Source organism: Falco cherrug, chromosome 3 (assembly GCF_023634085.1).
Source record: "Falco cherrug isolate bFalChe1 chromosome 3, bFalChe1.pri, whole genome shotgun sequence".
In the NCBI taxonomy this organism is placed as follows: Eukaryota; Metazoa; Chordata; class Aves; order Falconiformes; family Falconidae; genus Falco; species Falco cherrug.
Window position 1 is genome coordinate 11576793 of NC_073699.1, and position 26506 is coordinate 11603298.

General features: G+C 46.2%; 1 protein-coding gene across 2 annotated transcripts in view; it reads right to left on the minus strand.

Annotated features, from left to right (window-relative positions):
• The window catches only part of BASP1 (brain abundant membrane attached signal protein 1), a 52374-nt gene extending 32228 nt beyond the window's left edge, over positions 1-20146 (minus strand). The window contains exon 1 of one of the 2 annotated variants that reach the window (XM_014284375.3): positions 19922-20146. The gene's annotated coding sequence lies outside the window, so the exon portion shown is untranslated. Of the gene's footprint in view, positions 1-13860; positions 13987-19921 lie in introns of those variants that run through there. The other variant, XM_027812992.2, reaches the window with a different exon arrangement.
• Between the last annotated feature and the right edge of the window lie 6360 nt (positions 20147-26506).

Below are 26506 nucleotides of genomic sequence, written 5' to 3' on the forward strand. Positions count from 1 at the left end.
AAAATAGTCCTGTTGGGTATGAAAAATCAGGAATTGGCAAAAGACTAGCTAGGAAGGTTGCCTAGCTTAAAAGACAGCACAGCCCTAAGTTTGAAGGTACCACCTCCAGTAAGCTTGGCTTAAATCAATCTTCATTATCTACAACTTTTTGAAATATCATGCACGGCTTCACAGAACACACGGTATATTGGTATTCCGGCCTTACAAAGAGGAAAGGTAGTACCTGCTTCTAACGCACACTTCTTATTTTTACTTTGCTTCCAAGAAATCCTCAGTTTTCATCTCTATCGTATCTGAGGTACGATACCCATGTCCAAGTAAAGTCAGCTAATTTTCTTCAGTGGATGATTAGGAGCACTGAGGAGCCTGGCTTCTTCCACCCATGGTAGATGTCAAGGCTTTTAATGTTGGCATTTGTTTGTTTCTTAAGCTACTCAGTGAGAACTGCAACACTATGTTTTCAATTTTTATAAAACCTACAGAGCAGAGCAAAATCTTCTCTTACGTAATAATGATGTGTTTTCAGAGCACAACTAGCCTTTTGTTGTAAGGACCTTCACATACAATGAGCTAAGGCTTCAAAATACTATATAACCCAGGCACATAATGGTATTTGAATTCAAATAGCTGCTAAACACAGCCAGGTTACAATCCCCTATGAAGACCCAGGTCACACTGAGGGATAGAAAGAAACAACAAGAACGGAGGAGTTACAGCATCCTCTCTAACAGTTAGCTGAATATCTTAATCAGCAGTTTGGCAATGATTTATTGCTTGGCCTAGGCAAATTGCTAAAAAAAGCTGGGGTTTCATTTGTGGTCTAGGAAACGAAATTTCAGGTGCCAGTATCTAACTATCTTAAGACATAATAACATGATACAGTTTTCCTGGAAGCATGGCAAGGGAATTTCAAATTGCCATCAGACTTTGTCAGTGTGAATCCTTAAATAGTACCTGCAAGATAACCTCTGGAGTCTTGAAGTGCTCCACTGTTGTTGAGGCAGCAGCTGCTTAAAAAAACAAAACATACTCTGATCTTTGCTTTATTGTTGATCTGCATGATGTCCTTTTGGCTATTTTATGTGTTGTTCTATGCAAACAATTGGACTATTTGTCTGGGAATAGAAATACTCTGTATAGTGAGAAAATGGTCTAATTTTTAATTTTCTTTTAAGATGACGTGAAAATTCTTTCTGAAGCACTGCAAGTTACATGTACAGTTGAAATAGCAAATATAAACACTGTTCCATGAGAAACAGGAACCAGTTTCAAAATACTAATGAATTTTCCATGCATTGCTCCATCTGACCAGCTGCATTAATCTCACCATACAAAATGCGCTACACCTTCTCACCTCCCGAAACTGCAAGTGTTCTAGGCGTGAGAAAATGAAACCCATGTAAAACTGAGAAATTGCAAGCCCCTGAAAAACAGTTGTTTAAAGACTCTTATCAATCACGCTTGTAGCCGTGCTAAGTCTGGAGATCTTGCTCTTAGCTTAAACAGACACTAGTGACTTATTTGACTTTGATAATCAGAGTTATGTTTTTTATTTTAAGTACTTCATAGGAGCAATATTTACACAAAATTTTTACTTGTTAGCTAGGACAACGCACACAAGCCAACAATACCCCTGAAGCAATGGTTCAGTGCTAGATTGCGGAAATAGCAGAGCAACCCAAATGAACCCAGAATTTCAAGGGAGAGCTCTTTATATCCCTCTAATTGGGTGGACACATCAATCCTTGTTAGAGCACCTCAGTGATTCATTTGTTGTTTACTGAGGCATGTGCTGGAAGAGTCCACTGGCATGCCTTCAAGGGTCACAGAGAAGCCTCTTCCATTGAAATTAAAAATCTAGTTGTTTTTAGCAGCTTTTTAATAAACAGGATTTCCATTTGACCCACATTAGAAGCTTGCTTTGTTGAGATTTAGAAAGAAATGTTTGTCCTTGCAAAAGAGCACAGGGGGCTGTTAATATTCAGATTAGATTTCTGCAGTGATTAAGTATTATTAGAATTTGAGTTTCAGCTCAAAAGGAATATAGTTTCTTCCTCGTCTCAAGTTGTTCTCAAGGAGTCACGTTTCTTCCTCTCAGAGGCAGCGGCCTTTATAGGCACTAAAGTCTTTTTAATGAATGGAATTTCAATCAGACCTGCATTAGGTGCGAAGCTGGGGCGCTCCAACGCCTCATTGGGCTCAGGTCGGTATAAGACCATCAGCGGCACAGACGCATGCTGCCTCGCTTCACGTCAGCTATGCCAGGTGCTGGTAGTCGTGTGGCTACCCCAAAGCACAGTGTAGTCTATTTGTGTATTCACACTGCTGCTGGCACGGTTGCTGCAGAGTGCTGAGCTCCACGCTGCCATGCAACTTCAGCACATGCCTCGAGCTAACTCAGAACTAGTAGCGCATCACAGAGGCATCACAGCAACACCAAGCCGTGTAGACACACCACAACGTTCACAGGCAGAAGAGAAGGAAGCAGCTTTCAATGCAGCAGTGCCATCGTGCAGCTGGCCTGGCAAGGACAGCAGGTAAGCCCTCAGGCATAGCCCCTCACGCCCCCCACGCTGGGTAGCTGCACCACAAAGGCGGCACGTGGCATCACCCTGGGCTGGCCGGGCCAGAAAGCTTCATGAGATCACAACTTCACTCCAAATCACAAAGTGCTTTTTTCAGCCTGTTCTTGATGGCTTTTGGCATTTATATCAGGGGTGGTATGCTTAGCCTTATACTTGTTATCTGAGTAAAAGTTAAACAACATTTTTCATGAGGTTAAATTCCTTCATTCGATGTGAGTTTGTTTTACAGAAGCAAAACCACTAGAAAACAGGGGTTGATGTCCAGTTCCCTGCAACAGATGGAACACTGGTTTGCTGTAAGTGGCATTTATGCTGACTGTCTGTGCAGAAGGAATGACGGATGCATGACAGATTCAGTGTTTACAGTGCCATTGATACGTAGAAGCATGCAAATATAAGGTAGTGGGATCTTCGTCATTACTGTCATCTCTCATGTTGCAATTTTGTAATTATACAGTTGAAGTTAAGAGGGACTGTTAGATTTTACAAGCATTTCTGAAGAGCTATGTGCACAAAAAAGCCTTATAATGAAAGGTAAAACTGGCAAATTTAACACTGATTTTTTTAAAATGTTACTTTTATGTAGTTTAATTTGATTGAAAAGAATGGAACACAAACCCTATTCCAGGCAATGCAACGCTGCAACTAGTACCGGAACACTCAGCTGGAAAGAAGAACTATGGGGCACGATGGCAGTATAACGTACCGGTGTCCACGTTAGTGGAAGCAGTACGGTAAAATACATGTGAAATTCTATGAGAGATGGCTAATCATTCTCAGAAGGATTAAATTAGCTCCCACAGAGCTTTCTCATGAGTGTGGCTATGGTGGCTATAGGAGCAGAGCAAACTCCTGCCACTTCTACAGCTATGCACTATAGACAAATTCCCACTCTTATAATTGCAATATGAATGAGCAGAAAGCTGTGGATCTATAGCTGTAGATCTCATGGATTAGGACTGGTCCAACCGTTCTCCACTTCCAGATATAATCTGAGAAGAAATTTACTCGTAGTTGGTTTCTCAAAAATCCCCTCAGTAGTCCTTTCCTTTTACTGCATTGCCTCAGGACATGGTAGAAAAGACTTCACAGGGAGTTTCAGTAGGCAGAAAGCACCCAATGAGTTCCTGTATGAAAAGACCATATGATAGCTGGGCTCACCTCATAAAATACAGCTTTACACAAGAACAGAGCACTTACCTCACTATCCTGACAAGACTGCCTCGCATTTGGTTAACAGAGTCCCAACTTCCCCTCCCCTGAGCAAGTGGTACCATTTTCCTGCAGCCAAATGGTTGACATACTAGACATAAATATGAAAAACCAGTACAAAATGAAGCTCAGTTTTATAGCCATCTTGTAAGTACACTAAGTGAGAAAACTATACATATTCATAAGTTATGCTGAGCAGCTACCTACAGGATAAGACATTTCATAAAAAGCGCTAAGTTCCTGTTTACAATATAAACAACTTCTTAAACCAGCAGCTGTGTAGCAATGTGTTATGTGCAACACGCTTTGATTGTTGCTTTCCTGATCTAATTCTATCAAGTAGTACAACCTGTAGTCTGAATGACCTCTTTTGTAGTGGGAATCAGGAATTACAGATGAAGCAGTTAAGCTAAAATACCCTTTATCTTTTGAAGAAAACTGTAAGTGACTCTTATATTAAAAAAAACAAAAAAAACAACAAAAAAAAAACCAACACAAAACCCCAAACAAACAAAAAACCCAACAACAAAACAAAAAAACTCCTTTGAAGAGATCATAAATATGTATCGGGAATTAAAATGTAGTGCCCTTGATTAAAACTGATGGGAAATCCCCCCAGTCAGCATTAAATGAACATTAAGAAACACTTGGAAGTATGAACCCAAGTTTGAAGTCCAATATAACAGTTTTATCCTAACAACCTACTCACTATTTTTAATATTCAAATCAAAAGACAACATTAAAGTAAGAATTTAGTGAGCCTTCTGCAGCTGTCTTGCAGTGCCAGGATCACAATATCTCCTTGAGAGGTCTGGCTCCTGCCCAAGGCACAGAAGTGTCAGATGGTCTGAGGCATCCCTTGACTTGCCATACCACTTTACTCACACCTGAGTTTTACACATCAATCTCCATTCAGATGTAAACAAAAGGATTTAATCATAAAGCATAAGGGTTATTGCTTACTTTTCCAGGAATCAAAACAAATTAAAAAGAAAAAAAAAAAAAGGAAGCTCAAGATTTGAGGTGGTCTTCATTTATGCAAAACAGATATGGATGTAAGAGATGTAGATGGTCGTTAGAGGTCACAGTCTGAGTTAATTCACTTCTGATTTCCCACACTGGAACTCCCTTTTCAGTTGAGACATACGGTGATCTTTGGGCAGATTTAGCCCTTTGGCACTGAGGTAATTAATTTATAGATTTTAAACCAAAAAGCATTTTATTCAAAGACTTCACTATTGGTTTTAATCTACAAAAGTTTGTGCAATAATTTTTTTTTTCAATTCTGTAATGTGATGTTTCCATGTTCTAGTCATAAGACAGTCTTACGAATGTGGCTTTAGGTGAAAAACATACTTAAAGGAATAACATTGAAAATCCTTAAAATCTTGAAATGAAGGTATATTTAAGTGATACAGCTAAGCCAAATTAAATAGCTTGCTGTTTCAAGTGGGCTGGGCCCACTGCCCACTCCCTTTCCCTTGCAGCTGGTCTGGCTCTTAGCTGAGCCCTGGGCAAGGTGATTCAGCTCACTGAGCTGGAAGAAAAGGAGCCCAGCTAGAAAAAACAAAGCAAACAACGGAGAGCATGAGGCAGCCCACCCTAAGGAGCTGCTGTTTCAGGTCAGCTGTCCTACCTGCACCCTTGAGGTGGAAGTATCTAACACCATCAATGGGATTAGCACTCAAATAAGGAAAAAAATTCCACACATTGTAATGTACATTTAAAATTTCCATGCTATGTAATTTGCCTGTAATGTAAAGTCGCAGGACCAGCTCTGTGGTTAAGATTCATGCCAGGCACTAAACGGGCAGTTGGGGATTTGAACATCCTCCCAGAAACTTCTACAAATAAATACCGCAAAAAGGCAGAAGGGGTAGAAATTTAATTTGTGAATCCAAACAAAGACGCTGCCTTTATACTAGAACTACATGGTAAAAAGCTATCCAGCCTCCCAAAAGATTGGCATTTATGGCATTTTTATATCAGTTTTCTTAGTCAGACAGGCAAAAAATCAATCACAGGTTTGAACCCTTTACTTAAAGAGAATCACTTTATCTATAAAAGAGCCTGTTTCAACTCTTTTCTGTCCAGTTCAGACCTGAGCCTCAGCTTCCAACACCTCAGTAAGTGCTCTGACCGGAGATACTCTCTTGCCAGTTGGTGGTTCATATAGCATGGAGGAGCCTGCTCCATCAGCAGGGGCTCAGACTGACCCAACCAAACCTGCACAATAGTCTGCTGAATACGTTACTTGTTTTATAGGAGACAATTCTAATACCCCAGCTGGAATCTGCAAGAGCAAAAATTTGAATCTTGGCTGTCCACATGTTTTTTTTACACATTAAATGATTCACTAGCTGAGAATGGGTAAGTCTGTCCTTTTCTTTTCAGCTAGAAAAAAACCCTGTATGATTATTCCTACAGAATTTCATCTGCAAGAACTCAAACCTTTTCCAGTAGAAGACATTCCATTGAAAGATTCCCAGCCAGCTCCATTGTCATGGCCAAATCTCAAACCTTTTTATGGCAATCATTTTTAAAAAGTAAAAGAAAATAAAAATTATAAAATCAAAAGTACCTTTCACTTGACTAGAAACTGCTGATAGGATTTTATTTAAACTTTCCCCCTATCGGTATTACACTTCCCATTGGGTGAAAGAAATGCAAAGGATGTGGTACTATACAGGAAGCTATAAAATCTACTAAAATATATTCAAATTTCAAATAATTCACATTATAGCTTTTGCAACAGGGTTTTCTTATTGCTGCACATCCTCAGGGTGCTTTACCAATAGGCATGCAATATAGGCCTTTAATTAACACTCATTAGTCCATAGGCTTTGTATGCCGTTGCACGCTTTAGGTCTTATACCTCAAAACTCCATGAACTATATTAAGTGGCTAGTTGCCTTATAGCAGAAAACAGACATGTTTTTACTATCCTACTGTTGCAGACAGTAGTCTCAAAAGCATACTCTGATCCTGAAATACAAACCTGAGCGTTGATTTTAAAGTTCACGTTTATTTTCATTGGCCTGTCAAGTAGAAAAGGGTTTTGAAGAAGCAGACTAATTATGCCAGCTGTATCTGGTTTATACAGGTCCTCTATTTCTCTATGACAAATCAGCCCAGCTCTGAGTGTAAACATCTGCATGCAGATGGCAACTTGAGGATAAAAACTATTCTCTAGGGCATATCAACCCTTGAATGAAGTTCCAGCATGGTCATTTTTAGCACTTCACCTTGCTTACCTATCGTTCATACTGAAGAGCTCTGTAAGGCGGCTGATGAAGCAGGCTCAGCTGGATCACTTGCGAACAGTTTTACCGAAATCAGATGCACCACCAAAGCACAGCTGAAGGCAGCTCTGACGCAGGATGTTGACTCAAACCCAAGACAAGCAAGTGAAAATCCCATGGCCACCCTAACCCACCATCCTCATTCAATAGCTCCCACACAGAGATCTACTGCAGAGAAGAGGGCACTGCCTGGGCATACACCAGTGTAACACTCCCCACCTATCCTATTATATTATATACTACATATATATTATATTATATTATATTATATTATATACTACACCTATCCTATTATATACACAGCAGTATGCACTTGCATAGCCTAATATATCTAGGACACACTCCCCTCTCTCACTGCTGTAATTACTTGGTCTGGTTCTCGTGTACAGGTCCATGTACCGGAAAAAAAATTCGCTGCTCTACAGATTATTAAGCAGCCCTTTGTGCCAGTTTATATGAGCTTATTAATATTGCTAAGACCTAATGCCAGGGATTTTGTCTCTGACTAAAATAATCCTAACCTAAGGCATATATTTTCTGACCTAGCTACTCAACATGAAAACTGCACTGCTGCACACCCTTACCTTCTACAGATTAGAAAAATAATCCTTCTTCCTCTTCAGACAGTAGGAAATTCACCTTCAACATCAGCGCTATCCAAATTAACCTACCATCGGTTTCTCAAAGGAACCAAGGAGGAAGACAGGAAGAAAAGCAAGCAGATGACAGAACACCAGGATTTAATGTTTTGGTAAATGCTTACATATTATGATTGCAAACACAACCGCTGTTATATCACATAAGAGCATCAGACCCAGTCAGTGCTGCCTACCCAACCATCCAAATTACTGTGGAATTCTAGCGGCCCACAGCCCTGACTTTACTGGTACAACTCAATTACATTCAAAGTAAATACTCACTGATCAACAACAGAAATAAAACCAGAATCAAGCCCACAGCTCTAGCTCTGCTCCCAAATGCGCCTCCCTCACTGAAAGGTTCACTTTAAAAAATGCCAACACACTGCTGTGCATGGCTCGAAATCCATACGTTGCTGAATGACCTAACAGCAGCTAAACGAAGGTGAGCATTTCCTTACCTTTGATAACACCAAGATATAAGCCACTAGCCAAGAATCTGGTTCATTAAACAGATACATACATACAAATCCTGCAAGTGTTTCTTAAGAGCACAGCACCATTTCCAGTAAGCGCATATGGAAAGTAAATAAATCTCAGGTTGCCCTCAGGTACAAAAAGCTTGACTGATTTCAAACACGTACTCCAAAGTAGCCACAGCACGGATCGCCCCTGGTATTGAACCAGGAACTTCAGAGGCAGCTGCCCACCTGCACACAAAAGAGAGATTGCACAAAGATATTTGTTCAGCTACACATTAAATCTATTCAAACCCATTTATGAATACAGACCAAAGATTTCTTTAGAAATGAGGCTAATTTATATCAGGCTTAACCTTCAAAGCTATTGTTATTATGCCGTTAAGTTTGAGCAACCATGTGTTGAAAACGTGCGTATAGCCTTTGTTACACAGTTAGATTCTCCACTCATCTGTTGAACAACCCAGCAAACCCAGTCCCTGCAGCCTATAGATTAACAAAAGACATCCTGGTGTCACATCAATCAGCGTTACACAGCTGTCCTCAGATCCAGTCACAAAACTTCACCCTGGGCTTACAGAGTAAAATTCTCAAACATATCCACATGACTACACATTACTGTTCTGAAATAAAATTTAGGAACTGAAAAGCTTCAATCATTTATATAAGCTTTACCCCCCTTCTTGCACATCAGCCCGAATTTCAAGAATAGCCTCAAACCTACAGCACATCTCAGGAATTCTGTCAAAAGTGCTATGAGAAATCTGTTTAACCACTTGTGCCGTTCAGCATCAATAAATTAAATCTCCTTTTGCCAGCTCTAGAAAAGTCTTATTTGTATATTATTTTTTTTTCTAGCATATGCCATGTCCATAAAGCATCTTAGCAAAGAGTTTATCTTTTGTTCTCTATTTTAACAGAGCTCAGATATACTGCCAATAAATTAGATTTGGGAATGATTTTGTTTCAACCCTACCAATTTTTCTGCACTCAAGAACAAGCTCGCTTCGAAGGTTCTCCATGTACCTGATCCCCCAAACCGCAGGGCTGGAAGGTACCTCAGGAGAAGTCTAGATAGTCCCTCGTCTTGCCCCAGGGCAGAGTGAGTTACATTTAAGTGATGGCTTGCTGGCTATTTTCTTAGCTCTTTGAAAATAATTGTTCCCTTCCTTACACTGCACAAACCCAATGTGTTCATTTTCCCCTTTCATAGGTCCCGTTTGATCACTCTTACTATTTACATGTGCATCCACTTGAACAGTATCTCTCTTTTATGTGGCATATGACCCATGCAAGTAATATCTTTAAACGTTCAATGCATAGTATATGAAAGGAAATACTTAGATGCCCATTACAGGGCAGTTAAAAGGCAATTTATTCTGTTTCGGTTGCAAATTCTTAGCACAACTAGGGACCTCTGTTATTCTTGTTCTCTCCTTCTGGTCAACAAAATCTTCTTTATGAAATTTCTATTCACATATTCTTTATGGCTACCAAGTACCATCTTTAATAGAAATGATTCCACGGACAAAAAATTTTTACTGTGGTTTATTAATTTCAAATTATTCAAATTATTTTAACTCAGGTTACTGACCATCTTCCATCTGTTACAGAGCAAAGGGAAAATATTTTCCACATACAGTCTGAAGATATGTTTATCTACTCACACAGTAGAAATCCCATTTCTTGTGTACCACACAGTTACTTGCTAGCCTTTACCAGCAGAACAGAGAAAGATGCTTCCTTGTTTCCATGGAAGGCTTTAATGTGATTATTAGTTATGAGGTGTATTGCCAACATAAAAAAAATTCTACCATATTCATTAAGATGAAGTCTTTGTATTTTTTATTTCGGATAAAGGGCAGCTGGAAGGTATTCCCGGCTGTGACTCTATAACTTTGAAATACAGTCTCTTAGGAACCGTGAGCAGATTTAACCACAAATATCTAAATGTGCCTAGATACATGAAGATATATTTAACTATCTCCCTAGCTAATTAGATCAAGGAACCAGAATCATATGGCTAGATTAATTAAAATAAAACAGGGCATTTGTAATAATTAAGTTAGCTATTTGGTCTCCTTTCCAGTGCAGGGAACCAACAAGCATCGTTAGTGCAGTACACAAGGACTGGCACGTCAGATTGTGCATGCCCCATGGATGGTGACCCATCCCCTCGTTTGCAAGACAGCACAGAAAGCTCCCGTGGCCAGTCCCAATTATTTTGCTTGTTTTAAGAAGACCAAGCAGCCAGAGGAGCTCCTTCCCTAGAGGAGACCCTGAGGCTGCTCAGAGGAGAGAAGGTTTCTAGAGACAGAAGGGTGAGACAGGCAAGAGACGTAAACTGGGAACCTGCAGCTCAGGAACAAAACTGCAAAAATTCTGTGAGGAGCATGTAGCAGACAGCCAGACAGACCCCAAAGGTGTTGGGAAGAAAGTCTGGGACCAGGGAGGACTGTGGAAATGTGCTCCAGTGCAGAAAACCATGCGTACTTGAAACCAACATTAGTATTCAAAACTTGCAAGGGCACATAGGCAGAGATCAGGCTGTGAATAAATCTTTTATCTATTATTTTGGTTCTCTCATTGCTCGAGGTTTTGTCTGTTTAAAGGAGTTAATTAACTGAGATGACTATTTGTAATTCTAATGAAAATCATGTCCTTTCAGTTTTTTGGTCTTCTTTTGGAGTTCAATGTACAGGAGATGACCTAAATCAATCCAGTTCAGTTCTCCAGCCCCCTGCTCGGAGACCCTCCACAGCGACCAAAAGCTATTTTGTCTCTTCACTCTGTAGCTACAAGCTTGTACTTCAGAAAAAAGGCATATACATTTGCCATCATGAACTCATTTGGCCTGAACATGGCCCTCCTCTTGATGGCATTCATAATGAATTTGCACAGCAATCATGTTGTTGTCTCCATCATTTATAGATGTTATGCTTTATTTTGACACAATGAAAATCTCAGGCAATTAGAAGTGGATCCAAAGAAGGGTTTCTCTATGAAAGAAACTCAGGCCAGTAAGACTGTGACAGCTACTGGCCTTTATGCAATACGCAGACCAGCAAAGCCACAGCTTGACAGACAAGCTTTGTCTATTACAATAACAAATGTTTCCCCTAAAAGTGTGTTTTGGAAGGTTTTGCAACTCACTGATGTAGTTTAATTATGATGTTCCAGTAATTTGTTTAATGTCCTACAGGAATCAAACAAATCTAGTTCTTCTTGAAAGTAAGACTGACAGTGCAAGCTATCACATAAAGGGTTGGTTTGGGTTGGGTTTGTTGGTTGGGGTTTTTTTCATTTAGTCAAGAGCCAGTGCTGCTTGAAACTGAAACAGCATGTAAAAAGGAAACAAATCTATTCCTTTTCACTCAACAGAAGGAGAAATCACACTAATATTTCTTCAAGTGATAAGAAGTTAAAAGTGTTGAATGCTTTTGGCTGGCAGAGCTCCAAGATTTCCATATTGTTACAGGATTTGCATAAAACTTTGTTTAAGATCAAGTTCTCGTGTTGGTATGATCTCACTGCAGTGAACACCTAGATTTGGGAGCCATATCCATGGAAACAGTTGGGGTCTGGTAGCGTTAGTTTTAGGGTTTAGAATTGAAGTTTTGCAGGAAGTGGCTCCGCTCTCTTATCTCTGTTTATTACACAGGAATGACAGCACACACTTCAGCTTATGGCATAGAGCTTACTGTGTTCTGGGTACGTTCTGGCTATGTGCTAATGCACATATTGCATGTTACTGCATAATTAACAAGATGTTCTCTGAAGTAGGTTGGGTTAGTCCACAGCTGAACATACAGACTACTAAATGCCCTTCTATAAAGGGTGACCAAGGGAAATGCAGTATAACCACTGTGGCAACTGAACTGAAATACGGATAAATGATCTACAGGAACATGGCAAGGAAGGATACAAAGCCAAAGCTTGCTGAAAAATGAGTAAGTAGCTTGAAGACACCTAATTTTTTTATTATTTTTTTTACTGTGACACGTTTACAAATATGCACAGAGATAATAAGGTATATCCCAACATGTTAGAATACAAAGTTTCTATCAAGAAGCATACTGAATGGCTTCTTTACCCAGGAGAAAAATGTGCCAAGGAACTTCATTTTTTAAGTAGAAAGGAAATAAAAGCTGCTGCTGAGATAAATACTTCTATTCTCAGACTGCAAATTTACTGTCATTGTTTCACAGCAAACTCCTGGACAGACTTTTTTTCTTAACCATAAATTTGTCAGTGCAGAACTTCCTTTGTTCCCTGTCACTTCTGTGTTTTAGGTGGTGAGGCAGTCGGATGGGTTTTTTTTTGCCTCACATGGTCAATGGCTGTAGGAGAACATGCAAAGCCAGTTCGTTTCCCTCAACACCATTCTCCATATATCCACTCCAAGTTAGAACAGAGATGGCAGGTATTTAAAGACACAATATTTATCCTGTTTCAAGCAAGGGGGATCCTTTATATGTGTCACTTGCTGACTGATACGCTTCCTTTGCTCCATAATGCCTGGGTGACAGCATAGTTTCAAGAGATGCTTAAAAAAACCACCTGCAGGTGATTTGCAGTATAGATCGAACCCTTGGTAACGGACACTACCCCAGCACTGAAGGTCACTTTCAAGGCACCGTGCCGTAGTGGATTGCCAGTACAGCGTATTGGCAATCAGGAACGAGAGACACCATAAGGAGTGCCACATTCCTCCTGCCATCACCACCAATGATTTGTCCATGGATCTCTCAGTCACTGACTCATCCACAGAAGAGGATGACAGCTGAACTTTCAGTGACCTAATAATTATTCTAGTGCTTATTAAAAAATACTGTAATACTAGTGTTCTTTATCTCCGTTGATGCTTTTACTCGATTTTACATGCATAGGAGAAGAGCACACTTAGGTGAGCGACCGTATTTCAGTGCACGTGGCAGCTCTTAGTCAGCTCACATCCCAGATGCAGCTTTCTAGAGGCATCAGGATGCTCTTAGCCATGAATGCTGGCATTATACAGAATATGTGTGGACTGCAAACAAGGAAAGTTTTCACATTTCCACATTTGCTTTAGTCTGCTAGTTTAGGCATTTGAATTATAGGCTCAGGGGCTATCCTGAGCACTCAGGTTCACTACAGAGACCTCACAAGCTCCTAGTGAAAGCGTCTAGTGAAATGAGGTTACAAATCATCAGTACACTCTCCTCCATTTCAAGAAAAGTATGGAATGGAAAAGTCTGGAAAATCTGGGCAGATTTTCATTTTTACACTCTGAGGAGCTATTGCCTGCCTTGCTTCACAGGGCTTGTAGATCTGAAAAGGAAAGTGATAGTCAACAGGCAGCTGTCACCCACTCTTCAGTGAGACCAGCCATTGCCAGCACAGGCTGTACAGCACAGGCAGGTGCAGGGTTCACACACACACAGCTGAGCGATGCTGCTGCAGGAGAAAGAGCCCCGCTCTTTCAGCCCATCTGGTTCAGAAACCTGTTGGTTAGAGCAGCTAGCACACCTTCCCCATTCGCCTCAGCTTTTGCGGTGACGGCAAGAAACCCGGAAAAGCTGTTTTCACCACCTCAGAGCTCACTGAATTTCCTTCCTCCCACCAGCTCAGCACAATTAGTAGCAGAAGTCAACCATGCACTTACCAGTGGTGGCTAAAATACAAGCAACAGGAAACCGCATATGAATGGGGAATACCAACATCATCCAAGCACCACATCTAGGGGTGACAGGTTTCACCCTATCCTTTTCCAGACTCCTAGTTTTATACCATCAAGTTTGGGGTTTGGTTTTTTTTTTTTTTGGGGGGGGGGGGTGTTTTCTTACTCCCTGAATGACACGCCTCACTGCTTTGGGGAAGGATGATTACAGGAAGCTGATGTAGCAATTCTCAGGCTCCAGTCTATCTTGGACAAACAGATGTACCAAAGGGTTTCTGATGGTTTCACTCTCTCATGTTGATCACATGTTTGCAACTGGGTTTTCACTGTTTTCTACATTCTGCTCTGCGCTTGTTTTTTGTGTGCTTTTCTGAGGTAGATGAGAAAGCCAAGTATCAGTTCTATTATTGTTGATCCATTCTTTGTTTTGTCTAACTTTGCTTCTTCTCCATAGCTGACTGTCATCTTAGATTTGTCAAGCAGATGCACATCTCCAGCATCCTGCTATGTGACCATCTTCTACTTCATCCTAAAATAGTTATTAACGTCAAGCTGTAATTTTGAATATGAGCCTCTCCCTCACCAACCAATCACATAAGGAAAAGAGTAATAGCATAAAATAAATTCACAAACTAAAACGAGGCTCTATCCTTTGGCAGAGATTATGCTCTATATCCCATTGAGTATTTAAGGACTATTGAAACAGGTGGTGGCCAGAAGCCCCCTGATTTTACTACTTGTACAGAAGTGGCTTGCATTTGTCATGTAAAGTCATGATGGCATAAATTTCCATCATTCAAATTAATCCTATATGGGAAGCTTTACCATTATAGTTACTAGGCTTTTGCCTGGAGTAAAAGGTTGTGTTTCAATGCTGCATTCACATCCTCTTCATGCCAATGCTTCGGTACTACAACCACCACCATGACACCACTAGCAAACATCCAGTAACATATAAGTAGCAAAAGGTAGATGGTTAAGGCCTAATCTTATTACACATTCAGTGTTGTAACCTTTGTAAGGACAGCAAGGCTTTCATCAAAATGAAGCTCCCACCACCAATCCTACAGTTCGCATTAAGCACCGAGTGCATGCTGCTATGGACAACTGCTAGGGCAGTGTACATACAATTAAGTCTTTTGAAAAGACATTCAAATTCCTACAGGGTAAAAGAAATAATAATAATCCCTGGATCAGCAGACCATGATCATATGTGGCCCTACTTACCAGGCTAAAGTCTAAACTATGCAACATGTGACTAAAAAGCATGTGGCTTTCCCAACACTACAGAACTGATGAGGTACTTGGCAGTCTATACCCAAAAAGTCAGATCAAGTGCATATATATATACAGTGCACTTAATTCCTATTCTGCAGGACACAACACCAAACACATCAAATGAGATCAGCCTCTGATTTATATCCTAAGACAGAAGGTTTTTATTAATAAAACTGTTTCCTCAGAGTTAAATTCCATTAACCATACTTAAGAGGGAATTACTACACATCTTGCTCCCAGGCAAAACCTGACCATTCCACATGTGTTACAAATCAGTATCTCTTTACATTTATTGGTGTGCTGAAGAAAGTCAAAGGCTTTTTTTTCAGATTCTGGCAAGTCAGGAATCTTTCATGTTTGAGGAATCATGTTGCTATCAATCAGTTTCTATTCTAAACTTAGAAATTTCATATCAAATAACCAACAGCTACGTTTTTATACTAACCGAGTTTCTCCATCTTGAAGTAAGCAGCTTAGCTGGCATCACGCTTTTAAAACAAACAGCGGTGAGATACAAGATGCTGTAAGGAAAACTTTAAAGTCCTCTCCATTCTGCACGAGGTGTTTCCCCTCCCTCCTTCCCCCTGTGATTTTTTTTAATCTTGAAAGCATTTCCTACTAATGCATGAAACCTCTATTATGCTGCATATGGTTTCTATTTTCAAGTCTCTAATGTGTTCAGGAATTTCTTTGATTTCTCTAGTTGTTACCTCATTCTTGTCATTCCTGATAGAAACAGAAGCAGCAACCCAAGCCCCTTGTAAGTTCTCTTTCTTCAGTCATGAAGCTGTCTGAATGCATCTGTACAGTACTTCAGAATGGTCTGCTTCTACGATCCTTGTAGGAATGAAGGTCAGCCTTGAATATTGATTGATAACTCTTCGCTGTATTTGAATAGCATCCAGTTTTCTTATGTGAAGAACTCAGATTTTAACCATTAAATTTACAGTGCACCCAAGGACACTACATTTACACCTACAGACCTAAATCAAGACCTGGGATTTGCGCACAAATGTGTAAGTACAAATGTAGCATCTTCTTGCAGATGGATAAAAAAAAAAAAAGAAAAAAATATTCTGAAATTCTTGCCTTCAAAATTAGTGCAAAATCAGCTTCCAACAGCAAGTTTCCAAATAATTAGTAGCTCAATGGTAGCTGAATGCCTAAAAATGTAGCTGCACGACACTCTACCAAGATCTCACAGGAAGGCCTGTTTCTGCCCCGCAACCAGCTTCTGTCCCTCAGCGTATCCCATCGGGGCATGGGTTGATGCCTGCACCAGGGGCTGCTTTAGCATTATTCAGAAGAAAGCTGTCACGTACACAGGAGGGTCTGCTGAAGGAATTCATGGTTCACTGCATGAGGCAAAGCTGCCAGTGGAATGCACCACAAACACAAGAAGCTTCACTTGGAAAATACAAATTTAATCTGGAGACTTAACATTGAAAGATCAAAACACACAAATACTTAAGAACTATAGATAGCTCTAGAGATGGCTCTGAAATTACAGTGTGTACAGACTTTATAATCTCAGGGAAATTGTATGCTCCAACGATACGCCACTTGCTGAAATAAATGAATCTTTTATCACCAGGTTGCTTCAGTGGGTGTTGCATTTCAAATGCAAAGAAACGTGGAAAAAAAAAGGGGGGAAAAAAGCAAAAAAAAAAAAAGCACCTGATCATTGCTTCATGCAATAACTACAACAGTAATTTTACCAGTTTTATCTTTTAATGTTGATTTTATTTTAACATGATATGATATGCTCAGAGGTTCATATCAACAGAAAAAGCTGCTGCATGATTGCTTTTTGGCAGCTACATAAAATTTCCCTGAATTACACAATCAGCTATTTCATACATGAAGCATACAAGAAGAGACAGAGCCACCATGAATTTCCGAAGGCTCTGGGTTTATTCCATCCACAGGCCAGAGCTGGTGCTCTCCAGTGAAACTATAACAGCCAGACAAAAGGAAAATATTTACTGCCCACAGTCCAGTAGATAGGAAGATCACAAAGCAAAGCTTCTCCCTCACATGAAGTTCAGTGAGACAACTACAGGCAGCATGCAAAAACCTTTGGCCGTGTCCTTGCTTCTTCCTTTTTTCCCCTGCCCGTAAAGCTTGGAGGGTCTGCACAAAACAGACACAAAATCCGAATACAAAAGGATTGTGTGGGTCAAAGTATCTCCACTGGAGACAGCAGATGCCGCATCATCCCCTGGTGTGGCACTCCCACCCCACGCTCTCACCGCTCCCGTGCATAACGGGAAGAACAGCTACACTGGAAGAAAACCCGTGGCATTTGAAGCCTGGCCACTGGTCTAGGTGGTGCCTGGCAAGCATCTAGCAAGCAGAGAGGGGACACCGAGACAGATTTTAGGGCTCTGATGGCAGCGCTTCTTCAGAAGGCTCCTTAATTGAAAACACTGGAACTACCAAGTAAATCCCCATGTGAGGGGCCCTGGGGTGCGTGTCTTCCAGCCAATGCTCATCACCCCAGAGGGGAAGCAATAAAACCCACTGCCATCTTCTGTTTAGGAGCCCGCTTGCAGTATTCTTTTGTCATCTTTAACGCCAGCTTAACAAATACACCAGTTGTCTCTGATCCGAAACTAACAGTCATTAGCTTACAAAATTATCCATTTCTAACAGGCTTAAGCATGCTTGCCCTAAAGAGAAACATATATCCTAATTTTGGACAAGAGCATCTGCTGGGAAGGAAAAGGGGCGGAGGAGGAGCAAGCACCGATGCCAGCATCGAGATGCAACAAATCGAACAAAAGAGATTTCAAGATGTCGCACTAACACACACACACACACACACAGAGAAAATAAATCTTCCCCTTGAAGGATTGCTTCCCCTCGGCAGAGGGGGATGCTCCATGGCCGCCCGGGCCCGCAGAGTGCGGGTGCCCCCCCGCAGGCGCAGCCCGGCAGCACGCGCAGTCCCGCGCCCTGGCGGCTTCCCGGGGGACCCAGTGCGGCACGCGCGGGGCACCCCCGCGCCCCCTCTGACCGAAAGGACCCCCAAGCGGACCCGCCCGTACCGGCGCTGCTGTAAAGGGGACCCCCCGCTCTCCCTTTTCTGCACCGCCACCCACCGAAGGCGGTTTTGCGGAGGGGGAAGGGGGGAGCGGAGCACGGGGCGGGGGCGCTCCGGGGGCACCCCGCAGCCCCTCGCCCCCGCAGCCCGCAATCTGCCGCGGGCGGGGGGGCCGGGCAGCACCGCCTCCCCTCCCCCTCCGGAGAAGCCAGATTTTGTCTCGGCGAGATGTGGGGGGGCGCGGCTCCGCTCCCCCACGGCGCACGGCAGCAGGTACCAGCGCTCAGCCAGGCTCAGCGCGGAGACCGAGGGGTGTCGGCGCGCAGCAGGGACACCCCCCCGTACCCCCCGGGGCCGCGCGCAGCCCCGGCAGTGCCGAGGGGGGGCCACCAGCCCGGGGGGCGCAGCGCGGCGCCTTTGTTCCGCCACCGGCGCCGGCCCCGCCCCCGCCTCCGCGCATGCGCCGGGCAGAGACAAAGGCGCGGGCAGCGGCTGCGGGGCTTCACCCAGCCCGGGGCACCGCGGCGGGCGGGGGGGGGGGGGGGGTGGGTGTCCTGCGTGTCCGCCCGCCCGCCCGTTTGTCTGTCTGTTCGTCCGTCTGTCCGTCCCCTCGCACATGCCGCCGCGCCCAGCTGAGCCGCGGGGAAAGCTCCTTGCGGGAGCCGCGTTTGGAAGACGCGCGTGTGCGTGGGGAGAGGCGATACGGCGAGGGGGGTCGGGGGGAGAAAGAGGCGGCAGGTTTGCTTGGGCGGAGGGGGGATCGGAAAACGGGGGGCAAAAGGGAGGGGTCTGTGGGAAACGGGGGGCGGCATTCGATGAATATTCATGAACAGCCGCATCGGGGCGCCGAGAGCGGGGCAGCGCCGGCGGTCCCCGCCTTTCTCGACGGCCGGTCCGTAGCCCCTGCCCCGGCGGGACGCGGCAGCCCGAGCCCCCCGCGCCGCCCCGCACGGGCGCAGGGACTGAAATCGCCGTCGCGCCCACGCGCACGCGTGACCGCGGTGGCAGCGCCGCTCCCCGCTGCCCCACCGAGAACAATCGCATTGTCGCCAGCCACAATGGGCACGCGCCGCCCCGCGCCCCGCCGCCACCGCGGGCTGCGCTCCCCCGCGCCGCCCGCCGCCCCCCGCAGCGCGGCACCGGGGCGCCCGCCCCGCCGAGCCATCGCGCGAGCCGCCTGCCCCCCCGGCGCCCCCTGCACCACCCCCGGACCGGACCCCCGCCCAGCGCCCTGCCATCTTCCCAGCGTCGCGCGTTCTCTTCTCCGAGCGCTTCGTGGAGGGGTTTGGGGATTTTCTTTTTTTTTTTTTTTTTTTTACATGAGCCTCCCTTTGGAAACAGATTGAAGGCGCCGAAAAGAAATTGGGCACAAACCCCTATTACTCCCACCACACCCACCGCTACCCACCCCACCACCCCCTTCCCCAGGAAAGCCTTATCGGGCATTTAAATTTCAGGGAGTAGCCATCAGTCCGTTCGGTGCCTGGAGCCCGCGCCTGGGCGCGCTGCCCTCGAGGAACCGAGCTCCTCGCAGCGATCCTCCCAACCGTGCCGGGGCAGGCGGCTCCCCGCCCGCTCTGCCTTCCCCACCCTGCCCGATTCAAACGCACATCTCCTTTCCCCGCACCCGAGACACCACGGGGAGGGGGGAGAATGATAAAAATTACAAAGCTCTCGGGGTCTGCTATGTAAATGGCATAAGTGAGATACACTGCTTCTTACCTTTTTATGTTCTTCCTCTCTCCCTCTCTGTGTGTTTGTGTGCTGGGATGTCACAACGAGAGTCCCAGGTAGCCCAGAGCCCGCTCGGCTTGGTCCGAGTGCTGTGGCTCTCCCCTGCTCGCTCGCCGGGACTGGAGTGACTAGTGCCTGCTGGAGCAATGCCGCCGCTACCGCGACTGCTGCCTCTGCATTTCTCACTCTCTCCCCCTCCCTCTTTCCCTCCCTCCCCCCATCTCTGTGACAGTCTGTGGGCAGTTCAAAAGCCACACGCACTTATTTATTTATTTTCCGGGCTTTCAGGCAGGGGATGCGCTGCGCGGCGTCCGCGCTTAGGGGGCGCACGGACCCAAGGTTTTAAATATTAGCCTTGCACGCTGCGGGAGGACTCGCTCGGAGGTCCGCAAACGCACCTTGCAACCTTACCCCCCACCACCACCCACCCCCCAAAAAAGATATCTCAGGGAGGACCCCGGCGAGGAGAGGACGGGGAGCGGGAAGGGAGAAGCCAGCCGCCCTGCCCCGAGGAGAGCGGGACGGCACGGAGCCGCACGCCGAGGTGCGGGCGCTCCGCAGCCTCCGGGCTGTGTCCCGCGGGGCGGCGGCGGGTCCGGCCCCGGAGGAGCTGGGGAGCGGCGCGGCGGCGGGAGCGGGCACGCCGGGATGCCGCCGACGCGTGCGGCCCTTTCGAGGAACGCGAGAGCCGCTTCCCCGCCGGAGCGGGGCGGCACGGGCGCAAGAGATTGAAAAATCCCAGGCGTTTATGCTTTTGGCACGCTTAAGGAGAGGGTCTGCCCGTTAAAAACAAAAGGCAAAAAAATAGAGGAAGGCAACCCATTTCTCAGGAGAACGGATCTCTCCCGGGCGCTCCTGCAGCTGAAGAGCTGGCCTGAACATCGCTGGGGCTGCAGGTCTGGTATCCCTCCAGTGCTCCCCCCTGTTCACAAGCGTCCCTGGGGCCGCCACAGCTAGGGGCACTGCCCGCACCTTCCCACCTCCCTCTTCTTCCAACCCTGCCGCCAGCGAAGCCCGGCTGCGGCGGGGCCGGGCGCGCCCCACTCGTCGCTCCGCGCTGCGGAGCCCGGCAGCGGCGGCGGCTGATGCGCGGAGCTGGGGCGCCCTCTGCTCCCCGAGCGGTGGCCGGGCAGGGGCTGCTGGGCGGCCGGGCGCGGGTGCCCGAGCCGGGTGACCTACCAGGTGGCCCCGCGGCCGGTGGAGGCCGGTGAAACGGGCTCGCTGGGAGCGAACCGCGGTGGCGGCATCACCTCGGGGGCGCGCCGGCTCGGGGGGGCGGCGGGGAAGCCGTGCGGCCACACCACGGCTGCAAAAGCCGGCAGCACCATCTTTCAGCAGGGACAATGAAGGCTATTTCCCATTCATTCGGGGGCAAGGACCGAGTGAGAGACGCGTGGCTGGCCCGTGATGAAGGATAATTCCGGTCTGCATTTTCGATGGAGACGGAGCGAAAAGGGCGCAGGGCACGTGGAGAGAGCGGGCGCGGCGGCGGCGAGGGGGTCTCGCTGCAGGGACGTGGTGCGCGGAACGATGTGCGACGCGAGGAGTCCCGCTTCCCATGCATTCCCACGTTGGAAAACTTTCGGGCAATAAAATGCATTTGGGGTTTATGTGTTTCCCGCACCGCACCGTGCAGCCTGTGGCCGCGGTGGGCAGTCGGCCCGAGCCGCCGGGGGACGCGCGGGGCTCAGGGACGGGCGGGCAGCGCGGCGGGAGCCACCGATGTTCCCCCACGGTCACACAAAAGTCCCGGGCTTGGAGGGAGGGAAGGAGGGAGCACGGGCACGGCGGGTTCCCCGGGCGACTGCAGGGACAATTTCCCATATTTTCGTGCAAACCTCCACGTGCCAGCCTTCGCTTCCGCCTTTTTCCTCTTGTGGGGTTTTTGTTTGTTTGCTTGCTTTGTTTTGGGGTTTGGGTGTTGGTTTGTTTTTTTTTTTTTTTTTTTTCCTTAATTCTGCTCCGTATCCCCATTTTTTTCACCTGTGGTTTAACCCTCGCTCTGCAGCTGCGGGGCGCAGTGCCACACCTGCCCAAATGCAGCATCCCAGCCCTTCTCCGGCACGGTGCGGGGCTGGCTGCGCCCTGCCGCAGCTGGGGGAGGGAGGGCAGGCGGTACCACCCCCCACCCACCCCCCCGCACCCGCGACATCGCCCTGTTGACGGTAACGGGCTGCTGGGGGGCGGCTGCAGCGCAGGGCGAGGCAAGCGGCGTTTACCGTTACATTGGGTAATCGAGGAAAAAAAGAAAAGGGCGGGGCGGGGGAGCGCCCTGACACGTCTCGGCTCTCGGGGGGGGCTCCCCGCGGTGCCTCCCGCCCCCGCGCTGCCTCCGCGGCGCTCCGCGGGGAGAGGCAGCCCGGGCGCCCCGGGGCCGTGGCGGTTTGGCAGCCTCCGCGCAGCCTGGGCGAGCCGGGGTCCGCCCGCCCGTGTTCCCGGGAGCATCCCCGTAGCGGGAGCGGGAGCGCCGGCGCCTGCCCGTCGGTAGCCTGCTGCAAGGTCAAGGGGGGAAATCCCTCTCCCCAGTTTTCTTTCTGAGCCACGCGTTATTTGTGAGGTAGGGCTAGGGGGAAGTGACGGGCAAAGGTGGCCCCAAAATCCAGCCGGGAAGGCAAGCAGAGACAGGCAGAGCACAGCAGCACACCCACAGGGTAGCTCGGTCAGGGGCTGGGGACCTGGGCCAGGCTGAGATCCTGGGCCATGGGTAGGGCTTGGGGAAGCTCCAGGTTAGGCTGAGCAGGGACAGTCAAGGCTGACATTGCCCGCAGGGCCATGACATTTAGGCAGTCAGGATTGTCCTGTAAAATTGCCCACCCACTATAGATCCAATGTGAAATAATATAATAGCGGGAGTAAAAAGACCAGGTTTTAAGCCTGTATTTGAAGGTCGACTTAGGCAGCGAATGTTCACCTGCATGGAGTCAAGCCCTCGTGAGGGGAAAAACAAGTTACAGGGTTCCCAACTATATCAAAAGAATAATATTCCTGAGTGTGTACTGAGTCATTTGCTTGGGAAAGCCTGTACAACTGAAAGTGGCACAGAAATAGTCATTGCTGCTACCAGTTTGAGAGCGGTTTTGATCCTTTCGCTGTTTCTACCAACTAGAGGGCTGCAATAACCATGGTTTATCAGCTAGTATTCTTTTAAATATACCTACATGTTAAACTACGTATCTCCAAACAACCCCCCAAATTCATAATTTATCAAATGCTCCCTTTAGCTACTTTGCTGCATCGAGATATTATACATATCTGCATTTCTTCTTTGATAAATATGATAGATGTATCCAAACAGGGATTCTAAGCAGCCTTTGAATGTCTTTGTCATCACTAAGGGTGTGTAAAGTATCTCCCACCTTGTCATCATATGTCAAAGAAATTGAAAGAAAAAACTGCTATCAGGAAGAAGAAAAAGCACTGAACAGAGACATCTGCAAAAAGATGGAGAACCAGGTCTGTTCTGGAAGCACAGGTACATCTAGGCCCTGCTGTGCAATGTAGCAGTTCTGCGCTTTTCTGAAATCCACCCTGTTACCCTGCTGCGACAAACACTTAAGCTACCTCTCCCTTTTTGGCCAGCTCCTCTTGTAACCTCTTGCCAGTTACTCCGTCTCAGTGCTTTTCCCTCCAGCTTCAACCTTTCAGGCTCACCTTTGCTCAGCGCTGTCTGTCTGCCAGGTCTCACCTGCTGTCATATTTTCCTCTTTCCCATTAGGGAACAAATCCAATCCTAAATACTGTTTTCTCCTCTTTAATTTGTATTAAGTTTGTTCTTCTGATTAATAATGAACTCTTTGCTCTGTGATTATGTTAGGTCTGGCAACAGAGCCCCAAGCCACGGCTCTCAGCCCAGCATTACCACAGCATAAGTGCAAAGTACCCACGAGGCCACCCCCCCACTCTTATTCTCCCACCCTGCTGGCATTCCTCCATCCCTATCACCCAGAACATCCATTCCTGTGTCTGATCGCTCTTGGGTCTTTTCCCTTAGGAAAAGCTAGTATCAATCAGGAGCACCCACTCTGGGGAAATAGGGGCCTTCTGGTTTTACTCTGTAGGAAGAGAGGAATGACCGGCAAGCAAGAAAAAAAAAAAAAATCATCAAGTTAAAAATCCCACCTGTGCTCCTCTTTCAGAATCAGCCTAGCAAGAGAAACGCCTCCTCCCTCGCACTTACCATCACAACAAAGCAAAAGCAAACCCGGCCTCCTAACAGCTGCTCGGGGCTTTCCCAACCTGCCAGCCCGGCTCGGCCGCCCGCTCCGTTTCCTGTTCCCACGCTCACACCACGAGGGGGAGCATCTTGTTCGGTTATTGGCGAAGCCCGGGGGCTCCTGTACCGAGGCGAGGAGAATAACGCAGCTTCCCACAACTGGGGCTTTTCCCAAGCTCGTTTACCCCATAAGCATTTTCGCAATAACATGTTTTCTTTCACCGCGCAACGCATTTTTTTTTAACATTTCATAAGTTTATGATTACGGTAAGTTTTATATAAATTAATAACTAAAATGTAATTAATGTTGATTCACCTAATAGTCATTTATTCTGGGGAAAATAAAAGATGCCAGTGTAAGGCATATGTAAAATTTTCTATTTGCAGTGGATATCATTCTCCTCATAAATGTAAATACCAGCCACCTGAATTTCAAAAATGGATTACAATAGCATAGGCAAACAACGAGGTGCTTTTTCACAGATTTGCAGGCAAGGCACATAAAATAAATAGTTCTGATAAAATCCTAAAATAACAGCTTTGGTAAATCACTACTGGAACATCTCAATTCAAATTTAAGTCCTGACATGAAGACAGATGCAATCCTCTGATAATAATTTGAATCTTAATGACCCAAAGTTGTATGGTGGTAGGCATTGCTAAGTCTGATTTTACTCGACTGAGTGTTTCTGTTTATACCATAAGAAGTGGTGCTTCATGCCTGTAGCCAGGTAGGGTTATGTGGGTTGTGAACCCTGCTTTACCCCGATGGTCCTGGCTTCAGCTCAACCTATAACGCAAAGCGTGTGTGCCTCCCATGAGGTCCTGCACTAGCCATTCATTTTAAAAGGCTTCCCTGCTCCACAGAAGTCCATATGCAAGTTTTCCCAAAGATGGACATAGCTGCTGTTCTGACAGTACAACAACCTGGGTTATTTCTGTTTCTAACCCCAGTTACCCTAAAGAGTTGGGTAACCCATGCACAAAAGAAGCAAATGTGCTCAACTACTATAAGCTTCCCTTACAATCTATGTATGTCAGGCTTCTCTGTGACCATCTATAGGTTAGATCTTGGAATCTGTGCTGCATTTTCACTTGCAAGTTTCACCTAAGCAACAGCTGAATAAGATAATCACTGTTTGGCTTCTGTGGCCATAAAGATGTCTTTCAGTTGACAGCTGGAGTGACTATGTCAAGATACTGACAGTGATCAGAACTGGCTTTTCATGTAGTATTTTCTTCTGTTCTCAGTCCATTACAAGAATGTCAGTAATGCAGGATCAAATGTACTACTGACTGGATGATCTAACCAATGTGACAGCTACGATGTACCTCCTACAAGGTAGGAGAAGTGAGGTGCATAGAAAAGAGTGTAAATACCCTGAGAGAAGCAGAACATGGTTCTCTGCTCCAGTACTTGGTGTTCTGGTCTCTGCAATGAAGGCTGCTTATATACTTTATTTACTGGACTAAAACATTGCTCTGTTTGAAACAGAAGTTGCTGGATTCCTACCTGGAGAGAGAACTTCTGGCTGTGAACCCCAGGGCCATGGCCCTGAAGGTACTGTTATCCCTGACTGTCCCTGCCAAGTCTCCCCTGGGGCCTCCACCCACACTTGCCTATGGCCCAGGACCCTGTTTCCAGCTCAGCCCGGGCCATCAGTGCTCACCCCAGTAACGCCACAGTTGTGCCTCATCCCATCCCTGTCTCTGACCCATCTTCTGCTACCTCTGACTGAACCTCCTGGGTGGACCCTGGATCTGGTTTATCTCTTCATCTTGCCCCCCTCAGCTCCTTGCTCCTCTTCCCACATGGAGCAGCTCTGCACTCACTGCTCCGTGATACCCAGTTTGTCACAGGTGCCTCCCGGTAGCCCAGTTAGTTGTGTGAAGACGGCACAAAGTGCAGTTCCTTGAGGTAACTCCAACTGAAGCCATCAGGTTTACCTGGCACGTTGCTCCTTGCTGAAGGTGCTCATGACATTGGCACCACTGCTCTGCTTTCAGATTCAAACTGGCTCACGCAAGGCACTTCAGGAGCACCTGCATCTGTACTTTTGCAAACTTAGTCTTGTAATTAAAACTCTCCTAACAGTGCCAGCATCTCCTCAGTCAAAGCAGAGAAGGGAGAAGGTGGACACCCACCTCCAATTTGCCTATCCACAGCAAATATTCCTGACACCCGTCTGTTGTTGCTGCCACTCCTGTCCTAGAAGCTGGCTGTGGGAAAGCCCAGGGGTTCACTGCAGGGGAGAAATGTATAGGATCATTCAGGTGTCTTCCTACTGCGCTAGGTTGCAACACTCACTTATATACCTTGCCCGTCCTTTCCCAGCCTCTCCCGATGAATGGCATTTCTA